This window comes from Oxyura jamaicensis, chromosome 23 (assembly GCF_011077185.1).
Source record: "Oxyura jamaicensis isolate SHBP4307 breed ruddy duck chromosome 23, BPBGC_Ojam_1.0, whole genome shotgun sequence".
NCBI classification, from domain to species: Eukaryota; Metazoa; Chordata; class Aves; order Anseriformes; family Anatidae; genus Oxyura; species Oxyura jamaicensis.
In genome coordinates, this window is record NC_048915.1 from 1,081,046 (window position 1) to 1,098,176 (window position 17,131).

Here is a 17,131-nt window from a genome sequence, read left to right on the forward strand (position 1 = left end):
GCCCTGGCTTTAGCTGAGTATTGCTGTCATGTCACCCCTCCACCACTGAGGCATCTCCAGGGCATCTCTAATCACAAAGAGCCACTGAAATGCCATGGGAATAAAAGCTGGCCTTGCTGCCTTGCTGATGCATAAACATTTAAACAGATTTCCTTTCACACTGTCTTTGACAAGCTGCAGCTCCAGCTTTTATCCCACTTTAGTTGGGGTGCATCCTATGAAATGGCAGGCAGACTTCTGATAAGCTACATCAATCTTAACTGGGAGGCATCTGCCCCATCTGGGTTGTGAACAAAGAATATCAGATTAAAAGGAAAAGGGGAAAAAAAATAAAGCAGCAGTCCAGACACTCGAGATAAAGTAGCTGTTATCACCCTCTCTAACAAGGCTGCATGCTTTCTATCTCCAGGCAATGATGCTGTGCAAGTGGTTTGAACACAAATTAAAAATTCATATCCCAGCCAAACCGCCCCTGCCAAGCCAGAGGAGGGTCAGGGCTCTCGTGACCTTTCCCTGCACGCTTCCAGAAGATGGTGGCTGGGTAGGTCACTGGGCCGGCCATCCCCTTGGCAGGTGCCTTCACACAGGGAAAGTCCTCGCTTCTTTCCGTTTCATGTTGAATAAAAGCTTGCAAAACCATTTAGCAGGAAAATCTCTATTTGGGGTTGAAAACAACTTCGTAAATCGCACAATTGGTCCAGCACAGAGATGTCTGTAAGTCTCCTTTGCAATGGCTCGGGGCGATTGCATACCATTTAGCTCTGCTTTCTGACAAGACAGTGGGTTTCCACAGCGCTGCTGGCAGGGCTTCTTCTCATCTGCCCCCCGTGCTGCATCCCGAGCAGACTCACAGGTCAAGCTGCAGCCCATTAAATGAGAAACTGAAAGCATCTCGGGTCTTGATGCAGCGGCAGAGAACAGATGCTAGCAACGCTCTGGTTCTCAGGGGGTAACAGAGCCCTGAGTAACTGAATTTCAGCAGCTGCTATTCTCCCAATAGGAAGTAAAAAAAATAAAAAAATAAAAAATCCCCCATCTATGTGCTATTTCACCCTGCTGACAGGAAAGAGCTGGAAAGGACCATTGCTTCTGAGCTTAATTACATCCGATGCTTCTAAGGGTGAGGGAAGAGAGTACTTCATGAGCCAAACCCCAAAACGTTAATATGGTGCACTGCAGCAAGAACACTGCAACTTCAAAGCTTTCCCCCCCACACCCTGAAGTGTGAAATCAAAGATTTCCCCCCCCCCAGTAATGCTTTTTGCTCATTTCCTGCCTGACTTCATACTCTTACAACAATGAATCAGGATTAATTAACGTCAGCGTCAAGATGAAGACCATGCCTCACAAGGACTTCCTTGTCATGCAGGGAATTAAACTGGACCCCACGTAACCACGGGCTGGCCGCACTGCCAGCTTGGGCTAACACCCTTCACCCGTCTCAGGAGAAAGCAGGCTACCCCTTCGCACAAGCCTCTTGCTTTGGGGAGACTGAGACGAAAATTTCTCTGGATCGCCCTCCATATATAAACCTAAAGGCTGACGGTGTATTCTAGAGTTATCAATTGAACTGAACCTCGAGGCAGCACTTGGACCAAGACCACCAGGTCTTGTCCTTCCCATCCCCTGGGCTACTGCAGTTCCTATCAAGGGTATTCAAGGAAAAAGGGGATATGAAAAGGCGAGATACAGCCCCTTCAGTCATCTCCCTGCACGGGACATACAAACAGCTCAAACCTCGCAGGCCTGGCACCGCGCTGCCTCTCCAGACCAGGCAACGCAGCAGATAGCTGCAGCACCACAGACGCGGTTATGTCTCCACTTTAAGGCCCATGGGGAATCAGCAATACGCCCTCTTTGCCCAAGTTTTGCGTACACATTTAAAATGCAATGTTCTCGAAAGAAATCTTCAGCTGTCAAGCATGACATGGTGTCTATGGCAGTTCCTACTGCCATCCATCCTTCAGTCAGCCCCATCAACAAGAAAATGATTCACGCTGCACATTTCTAGTGCTTGTTGGTTTTATTTTACTTTAAGATGGTGTTTTAGAATTTTTTCAAGACGTTCAGAAGCCTGACCATTGCCTTCAGACATCATAAAGGATGAACAGAAAAGCAAAGAGCCGCAGGCAGAAAAAGCAAAAAAGCAGCAGAAAGCAAAGAAGCAGCAGGCACCTCAACTTTTTCACAGTTCTGCAGAGTAAAAGTAGTCTGCTGAACCAAAGGAAGTGGAGCGAGGCTATGAACTGAGATTGAACCAGCAGTTCACGAGACTTCAATTTAAGACATTATGAGTGATAGAAAAAAGGGCTAAAAAAAAAAAAAAATCACTTTCCAGCCTCTAATATACAAATCCCCAGGCTCCTCCCAAGAGCAAGCACAGGAAAGCTCCTACCACCCTTCCCACCCCACCAGCAGCACCACACCACGTGCAGTACAACCCGACACTTGTGCAGTCACACTGGTCCAAAAGAGAAACCAGAACCTTCTTTTAGGCTTTAGCAGCTTGATAAAGCAGCCCTACAATAAAATGAGCTCACTCTGCCACAAGGTGGTCAACAAAAACGCATCTGTTTTTTGCCGCACATGCTGAAATGCCACCGTATTTTGATATCACTGGTCAAGAAGCTCCCACGTATTAGCAGCTTCTGTGCTACCACCACGCACATTGTTTAACCTTCTCATCTGAAGGACGACGCAAAAGAGTGACCTTCAGCACAGCATTCTGGACTAATAGTCATTTTTCAATTCCACTCATGTCACAGACTATTTGTACAGAGCACAGCTGGGTTGCTGTTTTTTTGTTTTATGACAGAGAAAAAGGTAGCAATTTTCTTCCGTGCACAGAAGTTCTGCTGTACTTTGCTGGATGACACACCGAAGAACCACAACTGCACAACCCAAAGGAGACAAACGGCTGATGCAAACGGAAAACAATGCAGCAAAAGGAAGTCTTTCTGTAAGGCAATTACTTTGTTCTTTCAGGGGCTTTTTTGGGTATCTTCTTTCCATAGAAAGTTTCCACTACAGTTATTTAAATGAAACTTGCACGTATTTTTGGCCTCAAACCTATAAGGCTGCATAGCAGGAGCTCTGCTGACAGTCAGTAAAGCAACATATAATTGTGCCCAGTTCCAGGTTCCTGAGTCAGAAACCTAGAGAAAACATGAGGAATTCCCCAAAACCATCTGTGAGATATTTTCTTAAACTCAAACCTGATAAGAGCTCAAAATCTCATTTAACAAAGCCACTGGAGATGTTTTATGGGGAGACACAACTGGCTGCAAGAACATGAAAAGCAGAAGTCCAAAGGCACCTGCACAGGCACATAGACCTTCACGGGACGGGACAAGTGAGGAAAGAGTTGAAAGACCAGTAGGAAAACCCTCCGCCAGGAGTCATCCCATCACTTGAAACATCTCCAGGTTGGATCAAACTCCTCACACTACAGGGTTAGAAACACTCTTCTCAGGATGCAGATTTTATCATGGAATATCATAAAAGAAGGGTTTGGGCTGGAAGGGACCTTAAAGCCCCTCTGGTTCCAACCCCCTGCCATGAGAAGGGCCCTTCACCAAGAGGGCCCACCTCTTGGTGAATCATTTCTTCCTTATACCTAATCTAAATCTACCCACTTTTAGTTTAAAGATATTACTCCTCATCCTATCTCTATCCACCCATGTAAGAAGATTCTCTCCATCTAAAAAATATGACTGAAAGGCCACAATGAGATCTCCCCAAAGACTTCTCCAGGCTGAACACCCCCAGCTCTCTCAGCCTGTCCATAGGAGAGGTGCTCCAGCCTCTGAGCATCTCTGTGGCCTCCTCTGGACCTGCTCCAACAGCCCCACATCCTCCTTGTGCTGGGGGCCCCACACCTGGATGAAGTACCCCAAGTGGGGCTTCACAAGGGCAGGGCAGAGGGGGACAATCACCCCCTCAGCCTGCTGGCCACTTCTCAGTTGAAGTCTGTCCTCATGTCCAGGACTGCCCTGACCCATGTACAGCACCTTGCACTTGTTGAACCTCATTAGGTTATCGTGGGCCCACTTCTCCAGCTTGTCCAGGTCCCTTTGGACGGCACCACTTCTTTCTGTTGTGTCGACTGCACCACTCAGCTTGGTGTCACCTGCAGACCTGCTGAGGGTGCCCTCGATCCCACGGTCTATGCCACGGATACAGATACTGAACAGCACCGGTCCCAGGGTGTTGATGATCATCTGCACTGTGGGACTCAGACACGGGGTAAAAACCACCATGAGAGAGGAGCTCAGCATGGGTCAGAGCTGCAGACCCGGGCCTGAGCCTCGGGGTGACTCTGGGACATCTGTGTCCGTCTGCAGCGTGCTGCTGGCCTTCCCCTTGCTGCTGGCCTTCCCCTGAGCACTGAGGCAGTTTTTGCTTCCTGGCACCGCGCAGCGAGGCAGTGGCAGCCCGACATACACGGCATTTCTGCAGAAGGCTTACAGTCCACCCTTCAACCCTCTACAGGGGTTAAATAACGCAGCGAGCACGTGCTTCTTGTGGGAAAATGACTCACAGGAAGGATGGCAGCAGGGTATTGCTATAAAATATTAAACATAATAGGTCTCTCTGCCCCGGAATGAAAGAATAAAAAACAAGGTAAGTGGGCCTGTGTTTTCCTCCTGGTTCTCAAAGTCACTAATGGCCCTCTGGGTCCGTGACCAGATGCCGACAGTGTACTGCAGGTACCACATTTTATTCACTGCAAATTATTGCCTGGCATTTAATTAAAATTTTATTGTGGTGATTCCGATCAGCTCTCTCCACAGCACCGCATGGACTGAGGAGAAAAGTGGATCTTTGGAGTCAACGAGCCCAGATCATCAATAACATGCCATAGCTCTGAGAGGGGGGAAAGCGTGCAGTGTGTGGTGTGGTTAATTCGATGGTTTTCCCCTGTCCGGGGGCCCCAGGGGGCTGTTCCTGGTACTGACATCTCATCCGAACCAGCGTGAAGTTGGCTGCGGGACCTGGCTCCCAGACCATGCTTTTCTGCTTGGACTCGTGGCTGTAACGCAGGGTGCCTTTGTGACAGAGGATGGGGGAGCCAGACCCAACAGCCACCGGACAGCTTTGGAGGAAGGAACTTTTACTTGAAAAGCCTCCCTCCAGACAGCTCCATTTCCCACATCACAGACCTCTTAGGAGCAATCCCAGCCTCTCCTCCTGATTACCTGGTGGGAGCGTCTGTCCCCTAATGGCATTGTCCGAGCTCTCTGCTTTTTTTTTTTTGCCTTAAAGTGACAAATGACCGCTCTTGCTCCATTATACCAGCAGGAACCGTCGGGGACAGCCACAGCCAGCACATCCTGCGGATGAAGCAGCGAGCAGGCTCAGCACCAGGCTGCTCAGCACCAGGCTGCCACTCCGGGACCGCCACCGTGCACGGCCTCAGCTGGGGGCTGGACGGGGGCACGAGGTCACCATTTCTCATGCCCCGGTGACGTCTGTAAAGCCAGTAGCTGCAAGCATTTAGGAGACCTGAGGCTTACACACAGGCTCTCAACTATACCAGGAGCTCTGGGAATGATCAGGGGTGCAGAGGCCCCGTGGATGTCCCCGCTGAAAGGGAAGAAAACCCACCCCGTAAGATATCCAAATCTGTGAGCAAGACAACACAGCCAGGGAAGAGCACAACAGTCCAACAGCACAATGATGAAAGCTGATGCTCCATAGCACCAGATTATCCTAAACCTCAGCGTCCTTCTACCAGTTGGGGACATGCTAAAAAAAATAAAAAGAAAAAAATAGGGAAGCATCCTTAGCTGCCTGTCTGTGCAGAAAAACTGCCCTCCTCACCGAATCACAGAAGGGTTGAGGTTGGAAGGGACCTCTGGAGATCATCCAGTCCAGCCCCCTGCCAAGCAGGGCCACCTAGGGCATGTTGCAAGCACCTGCCTGGAAGCCCTGAAGCACAAAGCAGGACAAAAGCAGAGTTTTTCATGCCAAGCTGCGAGGGATTAGGGACTGCTGAGAAAAACAGTGGCAACCCCTCTCTGCCCACAGCCCTAGTAAACTGGAGGAAAAAAGAGACATACAATCATCAACGGCCAGGGCCAGGATGGATTAACACATCTGCCCTCTAGCTCAGAGTACTGGGAGAAACTCAGCTCTTTGGGTTTAAAACAAAGAATTGGAAATAGCCCAGGGCAAAGCAGACATTAGCTCCTCTCTGGAGTCTCAGGGGTCACAGCACAACTCCGCTCCCACCAGAGCAACCTCCCTGCTCGAAAGGTACCTGTAGATGCTTTACCTCTCCGTGCAGCTACTCTGGGAAGTCAGGGAAGGCAGCACTAGAATGATAAATGCAAAATTAAAAGCTCAATAAATAATTAATCACCGAGGTCATGAAATTGTACGGATCTGTCCATCTTGCTCTCTGCTCTCCTGTTAATCAGACGAGTCTCAGCTTCAATGGTGGGAGAAGCGGTCCTGGAAGAACCATAACTTCTGCCCACTGCTGCCATGAAGCTTGTTCTGGGTGCCACATAAATCAATAGTAATAAATCTTTGCTGAATGCTGTAAAGACTTTAAGAGTGTTAAGCAAACAGAATGCCTCCAGAGACTCCAAAATAAAGTGAGATGCGAGTTTGAGTAACTTATTAAGGTAATTATTAAAATGCATGCTCGCAAAACATCAAATATGTATAGCATAGACAAAACCTCCTTTCCTCTTTCCGGTATCAGCCTCTCCACAAACAACAATGAAAAAGAGCACTCTTAAGGACCACAAATAAAGTACACTGCACGTGAAAGCCAGCAAAGCCACCCCATCTCCCGGCTGCCGTAACCCTTTCTCTTCCCCCTGCCTATGCATTCTTCCTCCAAGTTTTGTCTTCGGCGGTAAGCTCCCTGAAGCTGCCAACACGCAGCCAGTTCTTCCGATACGTGCAATTTCTGTGACGGTGTTATTTTGGTTCTGAACATGTGAATGATGATGACCATGAATGCTCGGACTGGAAGAGGTTTGTCCCACAGTCGATGCATCGCAAGGCTCGGAGCATCCTCCAGAGGTGGGCTGCTGAGCAAGGTGACCTCCCACCGCGGTCCCTGTGCTATAATCCAGCCTCTAGATCGGGCCAGAGGAGGGATAATGACCCCCCAGTACGTGAGCACAAATATGCCTTAGTCCCCAAATCCTGCCTGCAGCACACACGCCAAGGGGGCAGCTGTGGCGTGGTGCTGGGAGCAGGCTCATGGCTGGAGGTGGCTGCACCACCACCCGTGGCCCCAACGTCCTCCAGCTGGGCACATGAGCAGGACACCCACTGATGGCTCTAAAATCCCCTATCACAATCAATCAGCCCCATCTGTAACGTCTTACATTTCTCTAACTCGGGGTCCAAACCATCACTAGTCTGTGGGCAGATCTGATCTATTTTCAGATATTTTTCCTCTTCAGCAGAAAATCTGACTCTTTTTTTATTTTTTTCTCCTGAGACACCATCAGACAACGCAGCACCAGGCTCCGAACACCAAGCTGCCCTTTTTCCAGCACGCTGGGTAAAAATCTCCTGAAAACACTGTTCCCAATTAAAGCGAGCCCTTATGAAACCAGTATCACAGCCACTTGCTTAATATATTTCTCCCTAGAAGAACTTACAGAGTTTCCTTGATGAACCCCCAAGCATAACAGTTTCCACAGTGATTACAGAAAAAGCAGCAGTGCCAGAAATAACATTATTAAATGGAAAACATCCCCTGCACTCACTCTCACACACGCACACACCCATCGAGCGCAAAGAGATGATGATTCCTCGTGGCAACTGGCTACCCACCCTGGGCAAGCAGGGTTGGAAATAGTTACTGAAAATACCACTTTTCAATTAAATGTCTTGGTGATGGCACAGCAGGTGCCCTCGACACACACAGATGCAACAACACACCCTTGAATAGTGATTTAATCCGTGACCATATTCCAAAAGCAGCTTCGCAGATACGACATTAAAAAAAATGCATAAATGACCATCTTGGATGGCACGTCCTGCCCTGTGAAAGGCATTTAGTATTTAACGCAGATCTGATACAGAAGCAGGAAAGAAAAGTACCAAATTATCAGAGCTTATCTAAACTTTCCCCCCTCAGCACTCACATTCATTCAGTTATTTGAGGTCTAAAGCTTGCAGAATTGCAGTTTCCATTCACGTGAAACTGCGTCTGTATTTTCAGGAGGCTCCCACGCTCGTCTGGCCCGTGCTGGGTACGAGAAGCCTGCCCTCTGAGCACAGCCAGACCAAGCTCCGCTGCTGCTGGACCCGCACGGCATCTCAGGCTTCCCACTGTTATTTCCCAAAAAGAGACGTTTTTCAGCAAAGACCTTCCCAAAATCATCTTCTGCCATAGGCACCCTCACCAGCTCCAAGCTCTTCACTGCCTTATTTCTCTCCATAAGTGAACATCCTTATTTACTTTTTTCATTTATTTATTTAAACCTCAGTTTTTTGCTGCTTAACCAGGCACCAGTTCCTGTCCACCCTGTGTCCTTTCAGAGCTCTGGATTTCAAGCCCTCACCAGCCAGGAGCTTTTGTTGTCCTGGGAGGAACCCGACGCACTCATCCACGTGGAAGAGGATCACGTTTGTCACCTTGATTTGCATTAGAAGTAAGGACAGAACATTAGAAACTCACATTCACCTAGGAAGAGAGAGAGCACTCAAACTAGTTGAGGATGGCAAAAAATGAGTTTGTTTTTTTTTTAAAAAAAAAAAAAGGAAAGAGAACCAACAGCGTCCAGTTTTGAATTTCTGCTTACATTTTGTGCTTGACACGACTGACACATCCACAACCAGAAGCTCCTGGGACAGGCCAGACACATCGCTGGCTGCCAGCAAAGGCTCATCTCCAGGTTGGAAGGAATGGGGTTTGAGGATTTCTGTGACGTTCGCGTACTTGATTGCCTCTGTTCCTGCTTTTACACCTGTTTACTTAGAAAAATTTAAACGCTGCTTTAACATTTTGGCACACCATTTCCTATCTGCTGAATAATTCTGAATTCTGATTAATGCAAATACGAAGACAAAGTATTTTCTAACTTTGCAGCAAATCCCCACAGGTGGATGACAGATCAAAACACGAAGGCAGCAGACCATGTCTACGGCAGTGAATTGCAGGCAGAATCAAAAAGCAACTGTATTCCTTGGGGACTGTAAGGCAACCAACATCTCATTTGGGACTTTCCCTTAACTTCTTTAAAGACCTAAAACCTGCATAATGCATAATAAAACCAACACTGCAGGCGTCTTCTTCAGCAGAGAAAGCCGAGCACTGTCTTAGGGTTACGAAAAAGCTCTTCGGTTTGGCAGTAATGGCTGCAGCCTTCCTCGCTGTTCCGTTTCTGAATGCAAACAGCGCCATTTAAAACGAGGCTAGCAAAAGCAGCAAGGGTTGGGTTTTAATAAACACTCCTTGAATTAAAACGGATTGCCTGAGCAATGATACAAACCACGGCAGCAAACCCATCAGACAGTGAGTCACTGCCGTAGGATGCTATCAGATGTGAAGATCCAGCCCGTGCTGCGGGCGGGTCGGCTCGTATGGCGCGAGGGAGATCTGGGGCGATTCTTGGATCTCTTTTACCCCTTTCGGCAGGTTTTTTGAGTGGCTGCTGGGCCATCAGTGCTGAAAAGCAACAGTTTCCTCAGGCTAGAGTGCTCGAGAACCGTAACTGTGAATCTTTACCATGATGTTTTCATAGTTGTTTGTAGCCATTCACCGTAGCATGAAGCACTTAGAATATTAGTAAAAATAGTACCCGTTTACTTTTATTTAGCATTTTTCACACTGGTGGAAAAACTCTGTGGTGTTTTACAAACTGCTGCGGAGGGAGCGTGGCAACGATCCTGGGAGGGAGGGAGAATATTTTTAACCCCATTTTACAGAAGTGGGAACCAAGGCATGCACTTTTCCACAAAACTGTATTGGCCAGAAATGCTTCTGAATTCTTGCAGGACCCCTTCCAGCAGGGATCCTCACTTCCAAAAGAAATGGACACTTCTTCCAAGCTACAGTGGTCGCACTGTTGCATCGCAGCCAATCTTCTCACGTAAACACGGTGGTGAAATGGTGGGGAAGAGTGGTTTCTCCACAGTTTTTGTTAATTTTAGCCTGAGAAAATCATGAAGGAAATACCTGAGCACTACAGGCAGGTTTGTGGGAGGTAATTAAACTCCCAGCTTGACCTCCCTTCCAACTCAGAAAAGCTGCACATTTTTGGGTAGATATCTACAACACCGTTTTTGTACCTGATTCTAGCCTGACCTTTCACTGCACTGCTTTGTCCCAAACATTTTGCATCTTCAAAATGTATTCAGTTTTGTTTCAAACACAACCAACACTATTTCCCTCTGTAAAACACTCAAAGACCCAACAGGTCTTTGGTCAGTTCCAATACGAACAGAAGGGCTGTATCCTGCTCTCCCAGCCCTGACGCACCCCACAAGAGAAGTCTCCCAGTTCAGACCAGTACACAGGCCGAGATTCAGGACACCTCAGTCCCAGCTGAGGAAATCCCTTCACTGCTTCTGCGAAGAGGAGTTGCTGAGAAGAGCCCTTCCAAGGAGAACCACTCTCCTAGCACCACGCAACGCTCCTCCTCCTGGAGGCTGCATCTCCCCAAGGAGCAGGCGTTACCTCCGTCCTCCCTCAGCCCAAGCCACCTGATCCTCTGCAAAGAGCCAGCTCTGCAGCTGATGGAACCTGGTGTGCTCCTCCAAGGGAGTTTATCAGATCTACAGCCTGGTGGCAATAGGGTGGCACCTGCAAATTACCAGCCCGTTGCCAAGTCGCAGCTCACCCCAGCAGAGCAGCCTGCAGCTGCTCCTGTTCTGCAGGTGCTGGGTGCCATCCCACTGCTTTCCAAAGCTTGTAACCTTCGTGAAGCTTTTTTCTTTTCGGTTTCTGTTCACCTCATTTCAGCCCCACATTCAGTTTTTCTGTAGTTTTTAATTTTTATCAGTAAATCTCCCCCAGAAGGGAAGAAAACCAAGAAAATTGAATACAGGGCAAGAGGAAAGACAGGAAACCCGTGGGCAGCTATTTAAAGAGGCAGCGATGCCTCATGGAAAGCCCTGAAACGCATTCCAGTTAGTGACAAACCTGCTGCTGTGGCTCTGGGGCACTGTCCCCTTGGGGTCCTCGCTGCCCCCCAGAACAGCCGGGGTGAACAGAGCCTGACCCTCTTTTCTGGGCATCTCCCAGCACCTTGGGGCAGGAGCCAGCACCCAGGGCGGGTCTCCTAAATCCCTAGGAGCTCCCAGAACTATTTCGTGAACCCTGTACTCCGCCACTTAACAACTGTTAATGCACCTTGGCTAGATCAAACGGCCGGAGCCTGCCCACCATCACCGCCAGCAGCGACAGAGACCTCTAAAGCATCCAGCCCACAACTTACCTTGACACAGTACTTCTGGGGAGCACCCGCACCACCAAGCATATCAGCCTTTTACCCCAAGACCATGCCCTACCCCAGGCTGGGAACACAGCCAGCTCACAGCTCGACACCTCCTGGGTCCCTTCATCAGTGCTGCCCCGCAGACTGACGTGATGTTGCCCGTAGATGGGGCTACCATAAAAATACTCAGCTTAAGGTGGCCGAGGCTGCTCCATGCCTGCGTGAGACTTCAGCCTAGCAGCAGTCCCTATGAAAACTGGCAGCGTGCTGCTCCACAGTGCAAGGCTGTGTCCACTTTGTGTCTTTTGGGTTTTGCAAAGCGGTGATCTGCCCTTCAGGAGAGACCGTCTTACCAAGGCTGCAGCTGGATTTCAACCTGGAGGCAGGCGCACGGCAATAAAGACTTCAGGGAACCACTACACTTACAGCCAGGTTAGCTGGGAAGAAGGCCAGGCTCAATTCTGGGGGATTCCCTTGAGGTTTCCCCTCTAAACTGTACCGCCAAATGAGGGCTTAGCAAACCCCTCCAGGTCTCGATGCATCTGAGAGCAACACTGCTGCAGGAACCCAGATCCCACGTCTGAGTTCAGCTGGATCTAGCCAACTTTTGACATGCTTCACCTTCCTGCCTAAAATCTGCAGGTCTAATAGTACAGCAGAGCAAAATAACAGAAACCCCAAAGCCTCCCAGTGCTGCAAAGCCTAAATAATGGTTTAATGAACACGCAACCCTCCACAGTCGGAGGAAGGAACGAGGCAAGGGCTGGATAAACGGTGTGGGAAAGATGACTTCGGATCTGGAGACCGGGGACCTGCTGAAACTGAAAATCTCATTTGCACCAAAAAAAAAAAAAAAGTAATCTCCGTACAGTAAGTCTTCCCACAATGCTGAAAATGCTCTACTCACAGTTTGCACCGTTTGCCACAGCACTTTGTGCTGATGAAAGATGCTGCCCGGGCCTCAAGGCAGCGAGGAACAAGTTGTCCCTGCACACAGCAAGTCTGTTTGGGGAAGGGAGGAAAACCTGACTTCACTCATGTTTTCCTCTTACTTAACCCCACTGTAAAATAAAAATAAAAATCACTGAGTGGAAAGAAAATGCCCCCAAACCAAAATTTCCATGTGACTTAAAAAAAAAAAGTTACAAAAATACCACCTAGATGTATTTAGATGGATCGGTTGTCATCGCTCCTCCTGGGGAGAAGGAGGCTCAGATCTCCATGGGGCGAATGCTCACCTCGGTCAGCTCTGCAGGGCAGAGTTCCTCGCCCTGCCCCACGCACAAGACCCGCTCGCCTCCCGAGGAAGCTCGGAGCAGTGAGCACAAGCCAGCGCCACGCGAGCTGGCCCCAGCCTGGGCTTACTGGGGAGGTGGGGCTGGGCTCGCTTCAGGGCTCTGCAAAGAAAACGAGGCAAGGTAGAGGGTAAGGAGGATTTATTGCACATTTACCTTCACCGAATGTTTTTTGAATGACTGAGTAATCCCCTAGTCCCTTTAACGCAGGCCCTCCCCGACACACAATGCTTCCTTTGATGCTCATTAAAAGGTTCACCTTATGCAGGCGTGTAATTAGAGCTGGGCAGGGGAAAAAAAAATCCCCGTTCCGATTACTGCAACTGCAGAGCCCGGGACCCCAGCTGAACACGCAAAGCCAGCCTGGGAAGGACCACGACTCCAATTCCTGTCTTGCAGCAGCGGCAGCGCTCAGCACAACTCGCCTCCTCCAAGGTGGTCTGGGCAGAGCCCAGGAGAGGGAGCACCGGTGAGCAACCGCTCGCTTGCAGGCGCGGGTTAACGAGGGGAAGGTGGGAAGAATTCGACAAGTGTAATGGGCAGAGTGGAAAACAGAGTAAGTATTTCCCCTGCATCCTAACGGACTGCGGATCCCAGCAGAGCTATAAAGATCTCCTAACAAGCAGCCCTTTTAAAGTCAGAGACAATGGTGTTGAATGTCTATTTTAAATAAATTGCTTTCCTTTCCAGAGTTGTTGTGTGTGTTTTGTTTTGTTCTCCTAAGTTGGAATCCCGTGCCAAGAAGCTAAATGCTTTACAGCGCTGTAGAAACGGCGAGTCTGCTGAAACACTTCTTGCATTCAACATGTGCAGCCCAGTGAGGCCAGGAGTAATGACGGCAGAGCTCAGAGTCAGCAGGAACCTCAGCGATGAGGGGAGACGGAGGAAGCCGGAGCGAGGCCAGCTTCCCTAGTGCAGAAGGAGCCACCGGACGTGGCCGGGGGACTCAGGCAGTGACGAGGGGCAGGGAGTTCCCTGGAGCCCCTCGGCTGTGCCCTGCCACCCTACGGACGGGCCAGCCGCGGCGATTTCCCTGGCCAGGATACACTTCCCTGCTAAACCACCCCACGGCAGCGATGCCTCGTGCCCATAGCTCAGGAAAGGTTCGTCTCAACAACACTTCCACTGTTAACTTCAGAATAAATATTATTTTCGAAACCGTTTCTCAGGGGACTCACCCCACCAGATCCCCTTCGGAGTCCCCCGCACCCGACGGCGCTGGTGCTCGCTGTAAACCACGCGAGGCGAGCACTGCCCTGTTCTCCTGACGGCCGCCGGATATTTTTTGAGAGCCAACTGCAAACATTGCAGGGTTCGCTGCCCCCCCAGGCTGTGAGAATGGGGTTTTGCTTGGACGGGAAAACTGAACGAGCAGAGCCTGAGGTCCTCGCGGGGAAATTAGATGTGCCCATTGTGGGTTAGGGTTGAAACCATCGGTCAGAGTGAATAAGCCCCCTTCTTTTACACTGCAAGAGCTTCCCCAGGAGAGGAGAGGGCTCCTCAGAGGCATTCCCTAGGGGACACAGCGCACCTCTGCAGGTGCTGAATGAGCCCCCGAGGACACCAAGCCCAGAGTGCTGCAAGCAGCTTGGCAGTAACACTTTCATTAATTAACCAGTAACTTCTGGAAGATTTTTTCTCGGATGCACAGTTCACACAAGTCCTCTGGAGATTTTGCTTGGCCTTTTCTTAGCAAGGACTGCAGCGGATCCTTCACCGGACTCAGAAGCCAGACTGCAAGCCTTGGAGGGAGAAGGCATTTCTTCTCAGAAGCAAGACCAGACAGCACACATCAACCCCCAGCCATCTACAACAGAATCTCTCCATCCTTCATCGAAGGATGCCTCTCTAGGGATGAAAGAAAACTGCTTTCCAGGAGCCCTGCAGTGGAACTGTCTGCTAAGGCTGTCGAGGAGGGCTGGGGGAAGGGGTGGGGGCAATGGGGATTGCTGTAGCAGGCTTGGGAGCCTGTGAGCCAACTGAGAAGCGAACATCCCACCCCACACAAATCCCACCTTTTCTTACTGTGAATACACACTCTGACATCACCCTGCATGTTTTTCCCTATGAGAATCAGACTAAAAAGTTTCAGAAGCACTGTGAGAAAAACGTGACAGCCCCAACAAGCACAAACAGCTCACCAGGGGAAGCCCAGTAAAATGAGAGAGACACAAGGGATGGCGAAGGGGCTATCGGGCATCCAGACACCGAAGGTTAAACCTGGCTCTGCACACTGCCACTAACAATCTTTCAACACCAGGGAAACTAAAAGCCTGTAAGCTACAGGTTATCCTCCAGCAGCAGAGCAGGGTTTGGATTGTATTGCTCACACCATAAATCACCATGTCAGCTGCCCCAGCCATTTCCACTCACCAGAGTGTATCTGGGTAAAAGTGCCAGGCGCTTTCACGACAGCCAGCCAATTAGCTAAAGAACGATGAAAAATAATCATAATAATAATGCACGGTGCCTTTTTCCGGAATAACAATCCACACATTTGCATAGAGCAGCTCAGCGCACGTCTGCGTTTCTGATCACACCTCTGGGTGCATCCAGGGCGTTATTAATTTCCATCGAGGAGGCTTAAGAAGCTTAAATCGTTAGCACTCATTTACTCAGCCTTAATGCATTTTTAGAGCTGCCTCATTTTCCGCCGAGGTGCAGGTGCTAATCGGCCACGGAGAAACGCTGAAGAGGGAGAAAAAAAACCCGGAGGGGCAGCGCCGGGTCCCGGCCCTCCGCACGCAGCGGGGTGCGGGGTGCCCCCGCCTGCAGGGGGGCTCCCGAGGGACACCCCGCAGCCGTCCCGCACCGCCCGGGAGCAGCCCCGCCGCTCCGCGCTGCTTTTCCTGTGCGAGCGATAAGGAGGAAATCCGTCCCAGACAGACAGCCAGCCAGACAGACAGCCGGACACCCCGCTCCCCCCCGCCGCGTGCTGCCAGCAGCCCGAGCGCGCGGCTCGCGCCGGAGCTTAATTAGAGGTGGCCGCCAATTAAGAGCCCGCCGCCGGTGCAAGGCAGCCGGGCAGGCTGGCGGCGGCTCGAGGGACCCCAGGCGGCCGTGCTGGGGGGGGGGGAGCGCCCCGGCCCCCCCCCCCCGGGCCCCCGGCCCCCCGCCGGGCCCGGCCGCCCCCAGCGCTCCCTGTTTAAAACCCCCCCCCCCCCCCCCCCCAGGCTGCTCTGCCCCCTTCCAGCCTCCCCTCTCGGCGCTGCTCCGAGGAAAAATCTCTCTATATATGTATTTTAAAAAGCTAGGCTGGAGGGAGAGGCTGCAGCCCCCCCCGCTCGGCGTGGAAGGGAGCGCCCGGCTCGGTTACCTGCGCGCTGCCCCCGCCCGGCAGCCGCGGCTCTGCCATGGCTCTGCCCGGGGCGAGGAAGGGACCCCGGGGCTCCAGGGGGATCTTCTGCCGGGCTGCGATAGAAAAGGTTAGTTTAAAGCTCCTTATTTGGGCAGTGATGTAAAGGGAAGTCGGTCGGGCAGCACCACCCCCTTTTTTTTTTTCTCTCTTTTTTTTTTTTTTTTTTTTTTTTTTTTCCATTCACTACACATTGTTTCCTGTTGTCAAGCGGCTGCTGCGGCTTTCGGAGCAGACAAGGGAATCCTTCAGCCCCTCCGAGCCTGCGGCCGCTGCTCCGGGCGCTGCGAGCCCCGGCCGCGGCTCCCTGCCGGCTGCTCGGCCGCCCACGCGGGGGCAAAAACGCAGCCGGGCTGGAGCCCGGGCAGGAAGCGGCCCTCCCGCACAGCCCTGAGCTTTTCCATCACAAAGAGGCTTCTTGCCGCCGGGGGAGCCCGGCTGTGCACCGGGGAGGCGGGGAGCGCAGTGCCCGTCCCTCCGTCCCCGTCCCTCCATCCTCCCACCCCTATCCCTCCATCCCCTGCAAGCCCTCCTCCTCCTCGTCCCCTCTGCCCGGGGCAACCGAGGGCGAGCCGAGCACGCCGGCTGCCCTTCCTTCCCCCGGGCTGCGGCTTGGGGGGGCAGGACGGGGGGGTCACGGCCACGGCCAGCCCGGGGGCGTTATCCCGGAGGGACCCCGCGAGCACCCTCCGGGAGGCCCCGGCGAGCTGCCCACGCGGGGCTGCCCACGCGGGGCCGTGCCGGGGGCAGCCCGGGGCTTCCCAGCGAAGGGAAAATCGCCCGGAGCTCCCCGAGCAGCCCGCCGCCTCCACGGCCACGGCGGGACCCCGCAGCACCCAATTGCCCGGTGGGCTGCCCTAAGGCACGCCGCTTTCCCTTTTTCCGTGCCTTTATTATTATTATAATCATTATTTTCCGGTGTTAATTAATCCTGCCCGTCACAAACTGAGCCCTTGGGCTGGGAGGGGGAGACAAAGCGCTCCCTGGCACAGCCGCAGCCGGACACCGCCGGCAGCCGGGCGAGTCCCGAAGCCACGGGGGGATGCGGGAAGCGCCCCCGGGGGGGG

General features: G+C 51.5%; 1 protein-coding gene across 14 annotated transcripts in view; it reads right to left on the reverse strand.

The window, feature by feature from the left end:
- HIVEP3 (HIVEP zinc finger 3) overlaps positions 1–17,131 on the reverse strand; it is a 249,858-nt gene that overhangs the window by 90,326 nt on the left and 142,401 nt on the right. For 2 of the 14 annotated variants that reach the window (XM_035345433.1, XM_035345431.1), the window contains exon 1: positions 16,026–16,950. The exons of the other annotated variants lie outside the window; for them this stretch is intronic. The gene's annotated coding sequence lies outside the window, so the exon portion shown is untranslated. Of the gene's footprint in view, positions 1–16,025; positions 16,951–17,131 lie in introns of those variants that run through there. 14 annotated transcript variants of the gene reach the window in all.